At 42.0% G+C, this 18,286-nt stretch overlaps 1 long non-coding RNA gene across 1 annotated transcript in view; it reads left to right on the top strand.

The window, feature by feature from the left end:
• Nucleotides 1-18,286, top strand: part of LOC146817179 (uncharacterized) — an 85,318-nt gene that overhangs the window by 31,127 nt on the left and 35,905 nt on the right. Inside the window, exon 2 of the long non-coding RNA XR_014962499.1 lies at nucleotides 16,946-17,101. This is a non-coding gene — a long non-coding RNA (uncharacterized LOC146817179). The remainder of the gene's footprint in view (nucleotides 1-16,945; nucleotides 17,102-18,286) is intronic.

Below are 18,286 nucleotides of genomic sequence, written 5' to 3'. Positions count from 1 at the left end.
TCCCTACTCGATTCATTGATGAAAGTGGCAGGCAGTATTATTTTAAACAGATTGCACATCTGGGCAGAGGAACACGATGTTATTTCTAAGTTCCAGTACGGCTTTAAGGCTGGCCTAGGTACTATTGAACAAGGGCTCAACCTGGCCTTAATAACCGGCAAATACACGTTGGCAAAAAAGGGTAACCTTTTCATGACCTTTGTTGACCTTAGCTCAGCATTTGATTGCCTGGACCACGATGTACTTTGGGATTCTTTAATAGGTTTGGGCATAGATCTAAATATTATTAATTTTATCAAAGCACTGTATAGAGAGGCAGGGGCCAAGGTGCGTTTTGGCAACAAAGGGGAGTGTTCTGCCAAGTTTCCAATTATGAAAGGTATCAGACAGGGTTGTATTTTGGCACCTTTTCTTTTTAATCTGTATATAAATGAAGTGGCAGAATTTTTAATTAAACAAGAGTTAGATTATCCTCAAATTGACGGCACCCCAGTTCCCATTTTATTATATGCTGACGATGCAGTTATCATGGCTAGAACTCAGCTGGGTCTTCAAAAGGCTTTAACCAGCTTTTCTTTTTTATGAGTTCCAGGGGTTTAAAAATAAACATTGGGAAAACCTTTACCATGTGCTGCTCGTCAAAGAATAAACTCTCTTGTAAGACTTTTATTGACAAGTCTAAGATAGAACTTACTAGCTTTTTTTCATATCTGGGGATTGTTTTTAATCAAAAAGGTACTTGGAAAGCAGCAATCAGGGCTAGGAGTCTTGCTTTTGCCCGTTCGTTAGGAGCAATCAGACAGTTTGCCAATAAATTAGGAGGCAGACCTGTACGTATTCTACTAGACATCTATAAGGCTAAAAGCACATCAACTGCTTTATACGGATCTGGCATATGGGGTATCGCAGACTCAAAGGAAATCCAAGTAAAAGAAAACACTTTCCTACGCTATCTGTTAGCGGTCCCTAAATCGACCTCCACATATATATGTCACAGGGAATTGGATTTGGTCTATATTTCGGATCTCATTAAAATCAATCCATTACTCCTATGGCACAAGATATGGACCTCAGAAGCAACCGTTTTTAATAGAACTATTCTGAGTGACTGCCTTAAATTAGAGAGATGGAAAGATATTCATTGGATCTCCTATGTAAAGGAGTTCATGACTAACATGGGGCATGAACCTTTTTTTGATAATCCCTCCTCGCTATCTCTGATCTCTAGAAAGGCTTTTAAGATAAGTTGCCTTGCTTTCCTCGAGAACAAAAGATGCCTTGAGGAGAGGACTAAGACATCAGTAACCCAATACAATGCACTTGTTCAGAGCCCCGGTTTGCAGCTTTACCTGTCCCCTGATTACCCTGCTTATGACAGAATGCTGCTATCGCGATTGAGAACTGGTACTTATCATAGGTTGATAACATTTCCAGCCAGAAATGATTGGTCTTCAAAATTAATTAATTGTCCCTGCGATGATATTGCTCTGCAATCTTCGATACATTGTGTTCTCTTTTGCAAGTATTATGCCTGGGGAAGAAAGAAATACCTGATTCCCCTTCTTAAGTTCTGGGGCCTAAGACGCTGCAGACCTGCGTATTTAAAGTTACTCCTATTAGATGACGAACTAACAATTAGTGCTGTATCCAAGTTTCTAAAATTCGTAATTCGATGCAGATCAACCCTGGATTAACTTTTAATGTTTGTTTTTATCTCTGCCATTTCTTTTTTTCATGATGAATATAACCTTTATGTAATTTGACTTTGTTTTTAATCATGTTTTATTGATTGTGCTTTTATGATTTTAATTTTAAAATCGAATAAAGCTATCTTTGACTTGACTTGACATATTGCCTCACACGCCTCTTCATCCATACCAGTCATCAATTCCTCTTTACATTTACTCATATAGGTATGACACACAGGTTTAATGCTTAGATATATTGCCTGGTATGGGCTTGAGATAAGACTGCTGATTGAGACTTGATCAAATAAGGACTTACTTGTATTTCAGTTCACATCCCCCTGAGGCCTGCCACCCACCCAATTATGCCCATTGCAGTACCTGTATGAGCTTAAATCTATCCTTCCTATGCGAAGGAAAGAAAGGCTTCACATTTCTCCTACAATTTTAACTGTCTATTTTTGGAGAAGTTGTGGAATCTACATTGCTCTGCTGTAGCCAGGTCTAGAAAGGAAGCTATTGCAGTGGTGCAAGTGAGAGTGCTCTCTCTAATAGTAGCCGGGCGGTCTGCTTCTGTGGCTATATCCAGATAATCACTGGACCAATCTGAGCTGCTCCTATGTATCTAGGCATGTCAGGCAGTGTTATACATGTCAGCCTTAGGGTGGTCTTCCCCAAAACTGTTTGCCTTCACTCTCCTATTTTTCTGAATTCATTTTTGCTGGGCTTAGGACTCTGTGCACTTTACCAATGATACACCTGTTTGGCCTATTTAATTTACTTATAAGTCCCTAGTAAAGTGGTATACCAGATACCCAGGGCCAGAACACTCAATGATACTTGTGGGCCTGCAGCTCTTATTGTGCCACTCACTTAAGTAGCCCCTTAGAAAATGTGTCATGTCTCTTATTGCAGCCTAGAATTCTGTTTTATAGAAACAGAAACAGTGGTTCCTGTGGACAATTGTAATTAATAGACAATAATATTCAAAGGCACAATGGCAATAGACAGGGGTAGGTAGATGTCGAAGAGAGATATAAGACTAGATACTCCAAGATATTTGTGAATTCAAATGTTTACATAGAAAGTTATCAACATATATTCGGAATCAGGTGCATAGTGTCCCCAGTGTACATGGAACCTACATAACAGTTTGTGACATTTTGTGACATAAACAAATAGTTTCCACAATTACAAAGTCGACCATAACACTAATAATAAATGGACACAGCCTTCGAATGCAGTAATAGAGGCTAATAAATGGTTCGCTTTGGATTTGTCCATGGCGTTTCGACCCCGCCAACAATAAGGATTCTCTTCAGGACCTAGCAATGCAGGGGCATGTGAAAGAATTATAGAATGTATCAGTGAATTGTCTAAGAAAGCAGGGCTGTAGGGATATGCTAACTGTAGACTGGTGGTAGTACCTGAAATAAGAATCTGCTTCAAAGTGAAATGAGTGCACCCCAAGGACGTGAAGGTAAATGGAAGAGTAAACACATGGGACCCAGCGAGAATGGGAATAAGAAAAGACAGGGAATAATAAGTACTCATTATGGTACAATACTTATTGATCATTAATATAGCTAAAAAGTAGAGAAACTTACCCCAGTGAGTGGAAAGAACTGACAGTTTTTTTTGTGCCATAAATAAATTGCTGCATCAATATTTATACGTGTCATGGCAAACCGTGTAGGTAGAGCCTTCACAAAAAGAATTAAAAACAAGGGTCAATACATGTGTAAGCGGTTGCTAAACTGAAATGAATTAGTTAACTGCCAGATGCTCTTACCTGTGAGCCTCAAAAATGACTCATCAACTAGGCATGTGAAGCCGCGAGCGTCAGCTTCATTGGAGTCCATTAATTATGGGTGGCTCAATAATAGTCCCAACCACGACAATCCATGTTGATCGAATTGTTCTCTACGAAATTAATAAAGGGGGAGCAGGGGTAGGTTCTAGTGTGTGCAGTGTGACTGGCCACAGAATTGAGTTGTGGCTTCCTAAACTCTTACCCATGTGTGAGTCGACAATGGCTTAAGGATGAATCCGGAGAAGGCCGCTGCTGTCGGCTTCATTTTGGATACAGGAGCAGAATGGGAGAACTTCGCGAGTCTGTCTCCAGTTGTAGAGTAACAAGGAGTCAGGACTCGCTGTGGTTCCTAAATACGGTAGGCGCATTCACCACCGAAAACGGAACTCGTGGCAGACATCACTGGAGTTCGCTCCCAGTATCATCACAGCGTGCAGTTCTGTGATCTGTGCGTAGCTTATTCAAACAATGGGTAAAAACTTAATAGTGCTGCAGACGGAATGGCAAGAAAGAAGAAGAAAATGTATGTAATAGAGATTAGAAATTTTTTAAACAACAAAAGAGAGTGGGATGTCCCTTAGATAGATACTTGGAATAACACTATCTCAGACATAGATGAAATGGTCCCTATATACCTATACAGAAAAATTGTGAGCATCCTACCAAGGGCTTTGTGTATATTGTAATATTACCCTTGCCAAGCCCTAAACTCCCCTTTTTGCATATAGGTCACCCCTATGGTAGAATGAAAAACAATTTTGGGGCGACATGCGCCCCAACCAAAGGCACAGCGACGAAATCCTTGAATCCTCAATTTGTGTTTGGACCAATTAATCATTTCTTAAGACGTGTAATAATTTGCTTGCTCATTTTTCTCTCTTAACTCCCGTTTGTTCCACAAGCGCAGTGTCATGCCAATTTTCCAAATTTCTAATGCCATTGATGTGCCCATCCGGACCTCTTTGCAATAACACGTACTGAAGCATTAAATTCATCCAACGACAGCTTTAATTAAAATACCCAATGCATTTCGGGCTGCTCGAGCCCTTCGTCAGGGGTCACTACAAGTAACAATAAAATCACATATTAATTGCGCAATCATTTTTTGAAAAAACATATTAGTTGCAAAATCATTTTTTGAAACTCTCATATTGGTAAAACTAGAACCCCATCGCTGAACCCCTAGCTAATCCCTGTCTGCTTGCTGTTCTGACTGTCCATACACTGAACCCTACGGTCACCACTTCGTTACACAGCCTCTGGCACCATGCGAATTAATCCTTTCCATTCTAAATTTTAATTTAAGAAAACACAGCTCTTTTCTACCTTTCACTCCCCTTGAAATGCTGCTATTTAAACGAACAACCCCTTCCTAATTCATTATCCTCCCCAGCTTTTAAACATTCACAGAAAAATGCTGCTCTAATGTTCTTACTCTTTCTGCTCTGTCACGTTTATGGCACCTAAATATACAGCGCCTTTGAAACATTTAAACTAAGCCCTGTGGTGCACACCTTCACCTTACTTATTATTATGAAACCACTGTTGTTCTCCATGGGCTCAATGTTACTAAAGCCTGCCTAGTTTAAACCTCTCTGCAACACGTACCTGCCGTGAATCTGCCCTCTTCATCTATTTTTTCAAAGGAATTGGTGACGTTGTTGTTTGCCCTTCATTTTTAAACTCGCTGTGTTGCTAGAAACCCTCCCATGTTCGCCGTTAATTAATTGATACCACCTGTTGCTGGTAACTCTCTTCAGAACGCCCCTCCCTCCTGACAAAAGCACTACAACTCCCACAGTTCAACATTTGGATCGTCAAAGACATGGCTTTACCACTGTTCAAAAAACAGAAACATTTTAGTGTGATCATGCAAAAGACTCGCAAAAAAATAAAATATCATATGCTCTGTAAAATCCGCTGTTCATATTACAATATAAAGTGAACATGAATCAAAAGTCACTTGTTTGTCCCATTTCTTATTGCAAACTGTATGGATGTGATCTTCCGCCGAACTTGAGGAAAAAACGACCTCCGCTCTGTTCCATCTTGACTCATTTAATTGAAATGCGGGCGGGTGCAAACCCAGAGTGGGCAAAAATTGTGGTTTATACTTCATTCAAAGAAGGGAATGCACACCTATTCAAACTGTAATCCTTTAGTAATCCTCATGTTGCAATGTAGCGTGCTCCTTGGGGAAAAGTGCCTTGCCCTTTGGCACTTGAAATAACATGAAAAACAATTTTGGGGCGACATGCGCCCCAACCAAAGGCACAGCGACGAAATCCTTGAATCCTCAATTTGTGTTTGGACCAATTAATCATTTCTTAAGACGTGTAATCATTTGCTTGCTCATTTTTCTCTCTTAACTCCCGTTTGTTCCACAAGCGCAGTGTCATGCCAATTTTCCAAATTTCTAATGCCATTGATGTGCCCATCCGGACCTCTTTGCAATAACACGTACTGAAGCATTAAATTCATCCAACGACAGCTTTAATTAAAATACCCAATGCATTTCGGGCTGCTCGAGCCCTTCGTCAGGGGTCACTACAAGTAACAATAAAATCACATATTAATTGCGCAATCATTTTTTGAAAAAACATATTAGTTGCAAAATCATTTTTTGAAACTCTCATATTGGTAAAACTAGAACCCCATCGCTGAACCCCTAGCTAATCCCTGTCTGCTTGCTGTTCTGACTGTCCATACACTGAACCCTACGGTCACCACTTCGTTACACAGCCTCTGGCACCATGCGAATTAATCCTTTCCATTCTAAATTTTAATTTAAGAAAACACAGCTCTTTTCTACCTTTCACTCCCCTTGAAATGCTGCTATTTAAACGAACAACCCCTTCCTAATTCATTATCCTCCCCAGCTTTTAAACATTCACAGGTGCCAGAGGCAACCGGGGCCAAGGTGAATTGCTGTTTGACCTAACTTTGTGGCAGCTCCCACTATGTTCTTCTCAGCAGCAGCAAATCCTGTTCAGTGGTACTTCACATAAGGGGGACCCGCCTCACGGGTCCCTTGTCGCTACAGCCTGCAGCCTTCCTCCTTTGGGGGTTTTCGACTTCCAAACATTAGACTAAGTCCGAACATGTAAATCTTCACCTCAAATGTATCCAACGACTCCCCGATGATGACTCCTTCTCAAACACCTTGCCTCGCTGAACTTTTTACCTTCTCTGACAATTGTTTCAAAATTTCGTCTAAGTCCGAAGGTAAGCGCCGACAAGGCTCCATCCACTTCTTGGATTCAACTTACCTCTATCGTGGTCAGCCGTACTTTTTGACATTGGCCTGGTCTTGTGTGAGTAGATGTCTACGATTGGCACTTTGATCTGTTAGAAGCTAGTTTTTACCTTAAAGTTTGAAAATGCATTACTCCAGTTGGATTTCAGTCATTTTGGTGTCAAATAATGTATACAGAAATCGCTCTACTTATCAAAATTGGTATGGGATTTTTCTTGTGTTGTATTTTCACTTTATTACTGTTTGCGTGCTGCATATATACTTTGCACATTACCTCTAAGTTCTGCCTGAGTGCTTTTGTGCTAAGATACTAGAGGGTTTGGCCCAGGTTAATTTAGGGGGGCATATCAGCAAGGGCCGGCGATAATTATCACTAAACGCACTTAGCGCTAGGATAATTATCGCCGGCTAACGCTGCTTTCTATCGCGGAGATAGCGTGCTACCAGCAACGTTTATTTCTAAAGCGATAGTAATGGAGGCGTTAGCTGGAAAACAGTGTGATTATCGCTGGAAATCCAGTGATAATCGCACTGTGACCGGCAATACCTTCCTGATAGGACAGGGTGGTCTTAGCCATGTAATCCACCTCCCATTGGATTACATGGCTAAGTCAGAACTAAAGCAGGCGTAAGGAAAGTAGCGATAACCATGGTTAGCGCTACTTTTCTTATCGCTATGTTTGTTAGCGATTCCCTTGATAATTGGAGAAATGGCGGTTAGCGACATTTCTCCAGTTATTTCGGGAAGGAACACCCACTTTGCATCTCATTAGAGATGCAAAGCTGGGCGTTCAGTAAACAGGCGCTAAGGGATGGATTCACGCGGTAGCGTGTCCATGCTGATATGGCGATAAAATGATCGCCGCTTTTCGTCCGCAAAAGGACGCTAAAGCAGCGATAATTTTATTGCGTCGCCTTGCTGATATGCCCCGGGATTATTGTAGTTCAGCCTGCCAAGAATTGTGGCTGTTGCTCGAGCAGGGCTATCACTCTACTCAACCAACAACCCAGTTTCTCAGAGGCAGTCAAATGCAACCTTAAAGAGAGTAGCCCTTGCAACACTAGGACAACTTCCCTCCCAGACAAAGTGCAGAAGTCATTTTTACTTTTTGGGAAGCTTTTTAGGAATGCGTTTGTACCACATACAGCAGTCATAGGAGAAAATGAATCTTAATGCTTTTTTCTATACCTGTCCATGACAGAGCTCTCAAATGGCAATTATGCAATTATGAAGAGCAGCACTTTGGAGTTGGAATCAAACTCCTATAGAGTGCAGAGCCATCTTTGTATGCATACAACCTGTTGAGTGAAAGCTTAACTTCACGCAATGCTTTGGATCAGCCTGTCCTATTACTGATGACTTACTATAATTAATGCAGAATCCTGATACCTTGGAAAAGACTTCTAATTCTATTTTAAGTGCAGCAATAGACCTATCAAGAAAGCATAAGACGATATTGGCAGAAAGCATAACTTTATACTTCTTGCTGGGTACCTGGATGCAACAAATAGGCAGATTATCTGTAATTCTTTAAATGAGAGGTTACCCAGGGAAAATGTTAACAAGCATTGGCAAATGCATTCGTTTTCACCTATGTGATTAATAATACGCTGTTTTTGTTGTAAGTTGTAGCTTGCTGAGTAGTTGTACAATATAGGTTACAGAAAGTCTGTTAAAGTGTTATGACTTGTTTATGTACAAAAAGGCAATATATTATGCTGTTACTAGTGGTATAGTGCAGGTAAGTATTAGCAACATTTAAAAAAAATGAAATGAAAGTGGGAAATAATAGAATTAATTGCTGTAATAGCAACATTATTTGTTTAGAGGAGTTCTGGCAACTTTTGAGCTACGTATCACTACACCTTTCAAGCCATACCCCCAGTGCCTGCAAGATAATTGCATTTGTGACTGCCTGTTTAGTAGTAAAATATAGAAATATTTGGTGTTTAGAGGAGTTTTGACAACTTTTGGCCCCACTACCAATGCACCTGCTGCACCATTCAAATCATGACCCTATTGCCTGTAAGGTAACTGTACTCATGACTGCCTTTTTAGTGGTAAAATATTGGAATATTTGGTTTTAGATTCTAGAGCTTTGGGCACAGGTGTCACTGCACCTGCTGCACCATTGAAAACATGACCCTAGTGCCTGCAAGGTAACTGCGCTTGACTGTTTATTTAGTAGTTAAATATAACAATATTTGGTGCTTAGAGAACATCTGACAACGTTTGGCCCCGGTGCTACTGCACCTGCAGCACTACTAAAATAATGGCCCAAGTGCCTGCAAGGTAACTGCACTTGTAGTTGACTGTTTAAGAATAAAATATAGCAATGCTAGGTGTTTAGTGGGGTGTCTGGAGCTTTGGAGCCTGGTGCCACTGCACCTGCTGCACCATCCAAATGATGACCCTGTTGCCTGCAAGACAACTGCACTTGTGAGTGCCTGTTGTGTAGTAAAATATAGCAATATTTGGTTTTTAGTGAAGTTATGACAACATTTGGCCCCAGTGCCACTGCACCCGCTGCTGCATTTAAATCAAGGTCCTATTAACTGCAAGGTAAATGCAATTGTGACTGACTTATACTCTAGCTGTCTTACTTATACTCAAGCTCTCTTACTCAGCCACCTTAAGAGGGGCAGTGGCTTGTTGTATCTCAAACACAAACATCAGCTCTAAGACCAAGCATGTAGGTTGAAGTGGTAAAGGATTACCCCAGAAAGTTTCCTGGATAACCTGTACGTTGTCAAGCATGCATGGACCCTGGTACACATGATAGAGCTATCTTAGAGGCTTTTGACAAAATAACTAAGCAGATGGCATCTAACCTAACCATTAAGCGTAGGGTAAGATGCCCTAAGACCAAGAGGTGCTTTAATGGCACCTGTTCTGTTGCCCATAGGAAGCCATAGCAGGCTGTCAAACAAAACTAGAGGAATGAAGCAGTAGTCAGGAGCTGTAGGAAGGCTTATAAGTCTACAGTTTTTGAGAGGAAGAAGTTGATTAGAGAACAGGCCTGGGAGGCCCTATGTCAAGCCAATGTCCAAGTTCTGGACCGTGGTTAATAGCCCTTTTTTCTCTGATACGCCCAACTCTAATATAGTCTGTACAATATCTGCTGAGCACTGGGTACAGCACTTTGAAAATATCGATTGCTGAGCCAATTTAGAAGAGCCTGAGGGACAAATGGTTTTTAGCTTAGCCAGCACTCCCCTTTACTTTAGTGGAGACGAGGTCCACAAAGCCATCAACTCCACATCTGGAATGAAAGCACCAGGTCCTGACAGGGTACCCGCAGGCCTGTATAAGGCCGACCCTGTTGTTTGGGCAAAGATATTGGCTCATGTTTTTAACGCTGCCTACTCTTGTGGCTTTCCCCCTTCGTGGGCATTGGCTGTTATTATCCCCATTTTTAAAGGGCGCAAGGGATGACCCCGCCTGGTATAGACCGATCTTGCTTTAAGATTCGGCTGCTAAAACAATGGGGAAGGTGATATTGGATCATTTAACAGTGTGGCTTGATCATTTTAATGTCATCTCGGACCTAAAATGTGGTTTTAGACAGGATAAAGGGATGTTTGATCAATGCCTTAACCTGCACCTAGTGATTGGGAAGTACACTATTGCTAAGAAGGGAATTTTACATTTTGCTTTTATGGATCTAATATCGGCATTTGACCGTGTAAACAAGTCCAAATTATGGTCGATCCTTTATGATATGGGAATGGACATAGAATTGGGGGCTTTTTTACATACTGCCCATGAAAACACTACGGCCGCGTTAGATATAACAAAGATGGTGGCCTGACGGATTCCTGGGCAGTTAAGAGAGGGATTCAACAGGGGTGTATTTTGCCCACCTTGCTGTTTACACTGTATATCAACAAATGAGGGGCCTTTTTATTATCCAGCTGCAAAGACATCCCTGGGGCTGGCACTAAGATGATCCCGACACTCCGGTATGCAGACAATGTGACCCTACTTGCCAGAACCACTGTGGGTCTCCAACAACTTTTAAATGGTTTTATAGTTTTTATGGATTCTCTCGATTTGACCACTAATTTTACCTAATCACACACTAATGTAAATAGGCCCACAAAAGGCTGCAAAGGCTAAGTTGTTTTTGCAAGGGGGCTGAATTAACTAAAGTGCATACTTTTCCGTATTTAGGGGTGCTATTTGACGAACAAGGGTATTGGTGTGCATAAAGAATACACAAAAAGAATGTCTTAGCCAGAGCGGTTGGGGCTACACTGGATTTTGCAAAAAGACTGAGGTCAAAACCTCTCCCTGCCTTGTTGAAGATCTATAAAGAAAAATTTATCCCTATGGCCACATATGGGTGTGATGTCTGGGGCTACTAGGACATGAAGGACATCCACGGGGCTGAGAATAAATTTGTGCGCAAGCTCCTGGCAGTCCCGCCTGCCACCGCGGCATTCATTTTACAAGAGGAAATGAGGGTGGGGTATATCTCAGACTTGATAGCGGTAGCCCCATTGTTGTGCTGGCTGAGAATCTGGGCCTTTTAACCTACTCCAAATCAACCTATAATCATGGATTGCACCGCGCTCCAGGTGGCCTTAAACATCCCTTGGCTAAAATATATAATGGAACACACAAAATTGCTTGGCTGCCCTGACCTGTACCTGAACCCCGGGCCCGTGGGACAGGTAGCCATCAGAGATATCAAAGAGCAGTTCCTGGACAAACGGCAGGGGTTCAGGGAAGAAAAGGAGTTGGCCAAGTCTTCTGTCAGAAGGTTTACCACAATGAGTCTGAGACAACAGGCGCAACTGTATCTGCTCCTCATTAGCAATGCATATGATCGCTTTGTGCTAACTAGATTCCGTTTGAACTTCGTCCCCTGGCTATTGGCGTTGTCCAAAGGATATGCGACACCTGGCACATTAAAGCCTTGTCCATGTGACAACTTCTCAGACCAGGATACCCTACATTTTATCTTTTTCTGTGACTATTATGAACCTCTGCGTAGAAAGTTTATACCTCCGCTGCTCAGAAACTATCAATTTGCTCAAGTCCGGCCTGCACTATTATATCTTCAAAGGTTATCTTCTACCATGGTCTGTTTTGTGGTTGCGAGCTTCTTAACAGGGGCCATTAGACACAGGAAGAAGTTGTCTTCACAGGATCACTATGTGTTATCACATGCACTTTATTTTATATCTATCGCAGTAACTGGTTTTATGCTTAGCACTGTAGCAACTTATATATTGTATCCCTTTCTGTTTAAAAACGTGACCCTGGAAACAATAACGTTGGGTTTTTTAGGGATTTGTACTATATTTATTTGTGTGATCTTTGTTCTATTAATTTATTGTCTTTTTGATGAAATATCTTTTTAAAAATGTCTGCTTTTATGGCTTTCAATTGCAGCATAAAGTACCTTTTGACCTGACCTGACTGACTGTTTAATAGTAAAATATTGTAATTTTAGGTGTTTAGTGGGGTGCCCAGAGCTTTAGGTCCTGGTGTCAATGCATCTGCTTCACCATTTAAATCATGACCCTGTTGTCTGCAAGGTAACTGCACTTTTGACTGCCCGTTTAGTTTTAAATTTTAGCAATAATCAGAGAGTAGTGGGGTTGCTAGAGCCTTTGTGGTTTGTGCCCTGGTGCCACTGCACCTGCTGCATCATTGAAATCAAGCCCCTTTTACTTGCAAGTTAACTGTAATTGGACTGCCTGTTTAGTATTCAAACATAGCCCTATTTTGTGTTTAGAGGAGTTCTGACAACCTTTGAACCTGGTGCTACTACACCTGCTGCACCATTCGCATGAGGACCCTGTTGTCTACAAGGTAACTGCACTTGTGGCTGTCTGTTTAGTAGCAAAATGTGGCATATCTCTTGTATATTAACTTTATTTTTCATGTGCCATGTTTATTACAACATTTAGAATTTGATTATAATGACCAAATCGATTAAGTTGAAAAAATAAATCTGATAATGCCTACAAAGTGCACAGAAAGGTACTGATGAATGAATAGGAAATGACAAAAATGTGCTAAGGCTAAAGCCTCCGCTTTACACAAGTAAGAGCCTCATTGCGATGTCGAGCGGAAAGCCTCCTCCCAACAGTCGGAACATCCTGGACAGTGTCGGAATGCTTCCGACCAACTTGGTTGGTTCACAATCTGCTCGACCAATTACGATGCTCATGGTCGGATTGTTACCCACACCGTCTTGGTTCTGACCGGCTCATGGAGATTTTGAGTCTGTCGGAACCGCATTGTACAGCTCTACGGACAGCGCTTCTGACTCAGCGATTACGATGCCGATTTCCAAACGCCTTTCCGAGTCAGCCTGTCCGACAGAAAAAGGCTGAGGGAAAATGACTTTAGCTGCCCCGGCAGGCCCCTCTTTATCCTGCGGCCTCCAGTTTGGGCCTGAGGGGGTATCTAAGGGACCCCTGTAAAACCTGCACTGTGAGGCAGGCACCATGGTGAGCCTGTTCCGCACACACACCATTTCCCCATAGTAGCCTGTGTTGTGGGGTGGAACACGGACTCCCATAGAAGTCAGTGGAACTCCGAATGAACAGTGTTTGGTCGCATCGTAATCGGTCGGGCAGAACCGTCGACCGCTAGTTGGTCGGTTCCCGCCGGGGTCTACACTTATTGGTCCTGAAGAATGCCCGTTTAAATTACAAACACATAGGCAGAAACATGTTGACCACCTCATAAGTGGACTCTGCTGAACAATTTATTCAGCGTTTCCTCCTCCACCTTGTTTTTAATGTGTCCGATTGGCTACTAATAAAATGTAACCTATTTTTGACACAATGGTGATACTTTTAATACTCACTCCTTCACTATTCACCATACACGAATAACCAGCTCCGCAGTAATTCTGGCGTTGAAGCACACCAGGGTGGCACTCGGCCTCTCCTGGTGGGGCCCAATGATGAAGCATGTCACCAACCAGGTTGGTGAGTGAGGGCTTTATAAAGATCCAATTCGGATTCTTCTGTCATGCTCTACAATTTTTGTTTGCAAGGCATACTCTTTTGTTGATATGATTATACTAAACATGGTCCTGACCTGATGGAGGCAGAACACTCAGCAAAAAGAACCACAAAATCAAAAGGAAACTATAGATTTGGCGCGGTCATATGTAAGGGTGGCAGAGGCGGCGCTCTGCTACTCCACAAGCTTATCGGTCCACTCACCAAATGATAATTGAGACCATGAATCTAAAATCTACGATGAAGTATTTGGTACCCGGCCAAGTGAATTAGATCATGAAATGAAAATCTAAATGAGTAGGTCTGGGCAATAGCTTGCTTAATCTTCCCGACAGCCCCAAGCGCCGGGACACCTCGCTTGAGGTAGCTGCACGCTTTACAAATTCTGGTATTCTTTTTAGTATTGACTAAGCCTGGGCAGTTAACTCAGCTCTGCTTGCGGAGTCTGCAGAGTTTTCCGCACTCTCCGTTACATGGAGCTCGAAGAGTTATGAGGAGCAGAGTTTTCTTCCTTGCTCGTGCTCGTCAACCTCAAGTTGGCGAGCATGAGCGAGGAAAATCTACCTCCCGGCGAGATTATTCCACATTCACACTCGTCATCGTCAAGTTGGCGATCAAGGGAAATCAACCTCCCGGTGACATTTCTCGACACAGGCGGTCAGTTTTTCAATCAAAGTGGCTGTGTATGCTCGCGACAGCTCGCATTGAGAAACCGTCCGTTTGCGTTCTGAAAGCTACCGCTAGAATAGAAAATCTACTCGAGCGGCAGAAAGGAAGCAGCAACCGCTTGCGCTGTGCATGTTGCCATTCGCAATAATTTCACAGTGTTGAAAAACACCCGGTGCTAAAAATTATCGTGAGCTGCATTTTTCTAATGCATTCTGGCGCTTGCGGAGCTCTGCGTAGCGTGGCAGAGTTTTTTTTTCACACAGAGAACTCCTCCCAGGCTTAGTTTTGACATCCCTTAAAGGATTAAGAACTCTGCTTCTCCTCCAGAATCTTGCTCTCCCTTTCTTCTGCTTTCAAAACATGATCTCACCATAAGCTGCAACCTATAGACACACATTTACATTGTCTTTGCATCTGTTGAGAGATGGTCATTTATTGACTTTTCTGCTTTTCCTGAGTCAAAATTTCTCATATGACTACAGTGTCAGACCTTTGATCTCTCTTCAGCCTGCTTCTTGATACTCTAACTTTGCCCAGCTCCCTCTTTTCTGTTCCTCCACGGACCCATTCATTCCTCGATGTCTTTTCTGAAGCACAGCTCTCCCTTTATTAACCAATTATGTTTTGTTCTGTGTCTACTGGAGTCTAGTTGAAAAATCGGCTTGACAGGCAGAATAACAAAATTGTTGGAGTTCATGCATAACATGAGAAAAGTGTGCCATCATGTAAGTCCCTGGGCTGCCAAATGGTCTATGAATATTCTGAATAGCAGCCTAGTATTGAATTAAAATGTTCTACGCATAAAGACGTTTTCAAATTAGTCAGTAGCTTGGTTCCAGTGGAATGTTGTAAGTTTTTAATGTCTGGGTATACCGCTCCTACTTAGGGCAACACATTGAAGTATAGAAATAAGTGATGGATGGAATACTTGAATAATCTCAGTCACTGGAAATTATTCGGTGTCATATCCTTTAAGTGATTCCATTGCTTACTGCGCCACTGGAACCTATACCTGGCTGATGAGCCTTAAAAAGGGCCAGACAAGTTCTGGGTTACTTGATTTAAGGTTCAGGGATAACCTGGCCTGGCATTTTGGGGTGGAATACTCCCGTTGGAGAAGGGCAATAAAGATAAGGGGATAAACCCTGTGTCCCTCAGAACCTAGGTATAGGCAATATAAACTACAAAGAGTTCTGTTGGATGAAACAATTGCTTAGTAAACACAACTAAATTATAACGATATATTAACAGTGTCTTTTCTTTATGACAACTAATGTCAATAGATGTCTGGTAAGTGCTTTAGACATGAATGAAAGTCAAAACACACCGTAAACGAAGATTACATTTTTCATGTATATGTATAATAATACATTTAGTATATGACTGTCACATTTGCAAATGGAAAAAGAAAGAACTTAGATAATGTGACTTTAGTGAGCCAAGTGACATAAGGTGCATTAGTGCTACAGATAGATATCCAAAACCCACAAATTAGAACCACATATACATAATATGAATCAATGTGAGTCCATCCTTTAAAAAATATATATCAATTTCTATCAACACCCTTTAGAATTCCTTCTTCTTAGTATGAGGATGATGTGACGAAGGACATGAACAGATCAAGAAGCATCCATTGGAGTAGGGTCAAGACTGATTTGCATATGGCTGGGTCAAAACTGGAGTATCATGGTTTGAAAAATTTTTTTAACTGGAATGCGGCATTGAGCGATTGGCAGTGACCGAGGTTTATTCAATCATTCCATCCATCACCTTGTTTTTTGATGCCCTAGTTGTGATGGGTAAGCCCAAATATGGGTCTCATGCTCACTGTGTCACTGAAACGATACTATACCTGGCTGATTAGACCTATTAAGGGTGTAACGGCTCCTCGATTGCTTGTGTTCTAGTTCAAGGAGGACCTGGCCTATTATATCAAGCAGGACTCTTCCCGCTGGAGCAGGTTGTAGATTGATTTGTATGCTTGGGTCCAAACTTAGGTGGCAAGTTGGGTGAAAAACAGTGGATACGAAAGAAGCCCCAAATGATTGTGGGTGCCTGAGATTAATTTAAGCATTCCATTGATCACCTTACTTTTTGATATCCGGTTTTGTAGATTAAGACACAGAAACAAAAGAGCTGGCAGTGGAGTCCCATGGACCCCCCTCAGATATACCCTTGTGGGCAGGTGCATTTACTTACTGTACCATCTCATAGTAGGATCTCTGCCAGCCTTTTAAAATGCAGCCTGGGATGTCGCCTGTGCATGGAAAGGTAGACTGGTGGCTTCAAACAGCCAGTCTGGGTTTCAGTAATGACCTATCCCAGGGCAGGCATGAATTTGTGGTTGTGCTAGTGGCAGCACATTTATTGTGATAAGGCATAATGACCTAATCTGAGTCTGACGCACCGGGTCAAAGAGGCTTTGCCATGCGGTGCACCCAGTCGGGCCCAAATGTACTTCAGCAAATTTCAATATCTCTAACTCAGGATATTTCAGAATCCCTAATTAATATTACTATCTTTTCACAGATTCCAGTGAAAAAAAGTTCCAAAAGAAGGAGCCACAGCGCTCAGGAACGTGATGAAATACATGAACCTTTAAAATCATTTAAAGATTTTATTCATTATGGAGAGCAGCTGAAGAAAGAAGTAAATGGAAAGAGATTTGATGCCTCGACTGACAAGGTAATTTGAAATAGACTCCTCATCGGATGCAGTTGAGCATATCAGATATATAGGTAATGAAGGACTAATAATCAGTTCCGTGTACAGGAGAACATTATGCTGTTAATAATTTAGAAATTCAGTGAAAGCCTTGAAAAACGAAATATTAAAAGGAGGCACACCCGGAAACCATCACACATGCCCTTGTCACAAGCAAGCTGGCCTACGGGAATACCCTGCATGCCAGGATCAATAAAACTCGACTGGAGAGCATTCAGAGCTCAGCGGCGAGAATAACTCTCAACCTTTCACCGCACACTCTTATCACATCACAACTGAAGAAGCTCCACTGGTCCCCCATACACCTACAAGCATGTTTCAAATTCCTCACCCAAAATTTAAAGGCAGTACATCACATTGGCCCAACGTACCTCGACAATCGCATCTGCTATCACAAACCTTACAGACATGTCCGCTTGTCAGACCCCTACTTGCACACATCCCATGCATACAGACAACCAGATAATACGGTTGGGCTTTGCCTTTCTCTTAAATCGGTCCTATAGCGTGGATCGAACTGAAGCTACACATAAGAGCCTCCTTCTCACTTCTTGAATTCCACAAGAAGCTGAAGACCTGAGTTTACCTGAGATTTCCAGTTGTCCCACTAGGCCTTGGATTTGGCTAGACTTTGACCTACTTCTCCGTAGGATACCCCCTCCTGTGTGATAGTCAGCTCTACAAATCTGCATAACATAAACTGAGACTGTCTGGACACGTTTTTCTTTCTAATTCTCTTTCTGTATGCTCCTGACCAGTCTTCTGTACCACAGCTTCATTCTTTTGAATTCATCATCTCAAATGTTTTATCACCTGGCCAAGATATTAACTTCCAAAGACTGGCAGCGGCAAAGCAGGAGCCAGAACATCTTCAGATGATTGATAAAAAATGCATAAAGCAATGCTTCAACAACCAGGCACCAAGGATCTACACCAACATTTCCATTAAGAGCTCCCTCCCTAATGCATTTCAGAAAGGTTCTAAAGATCCATTTATTCAGAGCACAACGCCCCCATACGTTTTAGCTTGTTGAGCAGTTGTGTAATACAATTAAAAGGAGCTCCCCAAAAATGGTATGCCTTGTTTACTGAGAAAGACAACATATTTTGCAGTAACAGGTGTTAATGAAGGTACCCACCAGCAGA

The sequence above is a fragment of the Triturus cristatus genome, chromosome 6 (assembly GCF_964204655.1).
Source record: "Triturus cristatus chromosome 6, aTriCri1.1, whole genome shotgun sequence".
Lineage (NCBI taxonomy): Eukaryota > Metazoa > Chordata > Amphibia > Caudata > Salamandridae > Triturus > Triturus cristatus.
Note: the sequence above shows the minus strand (reverse complement) of the source record. Positions and strands in the feature narration are given on the sequence as shown.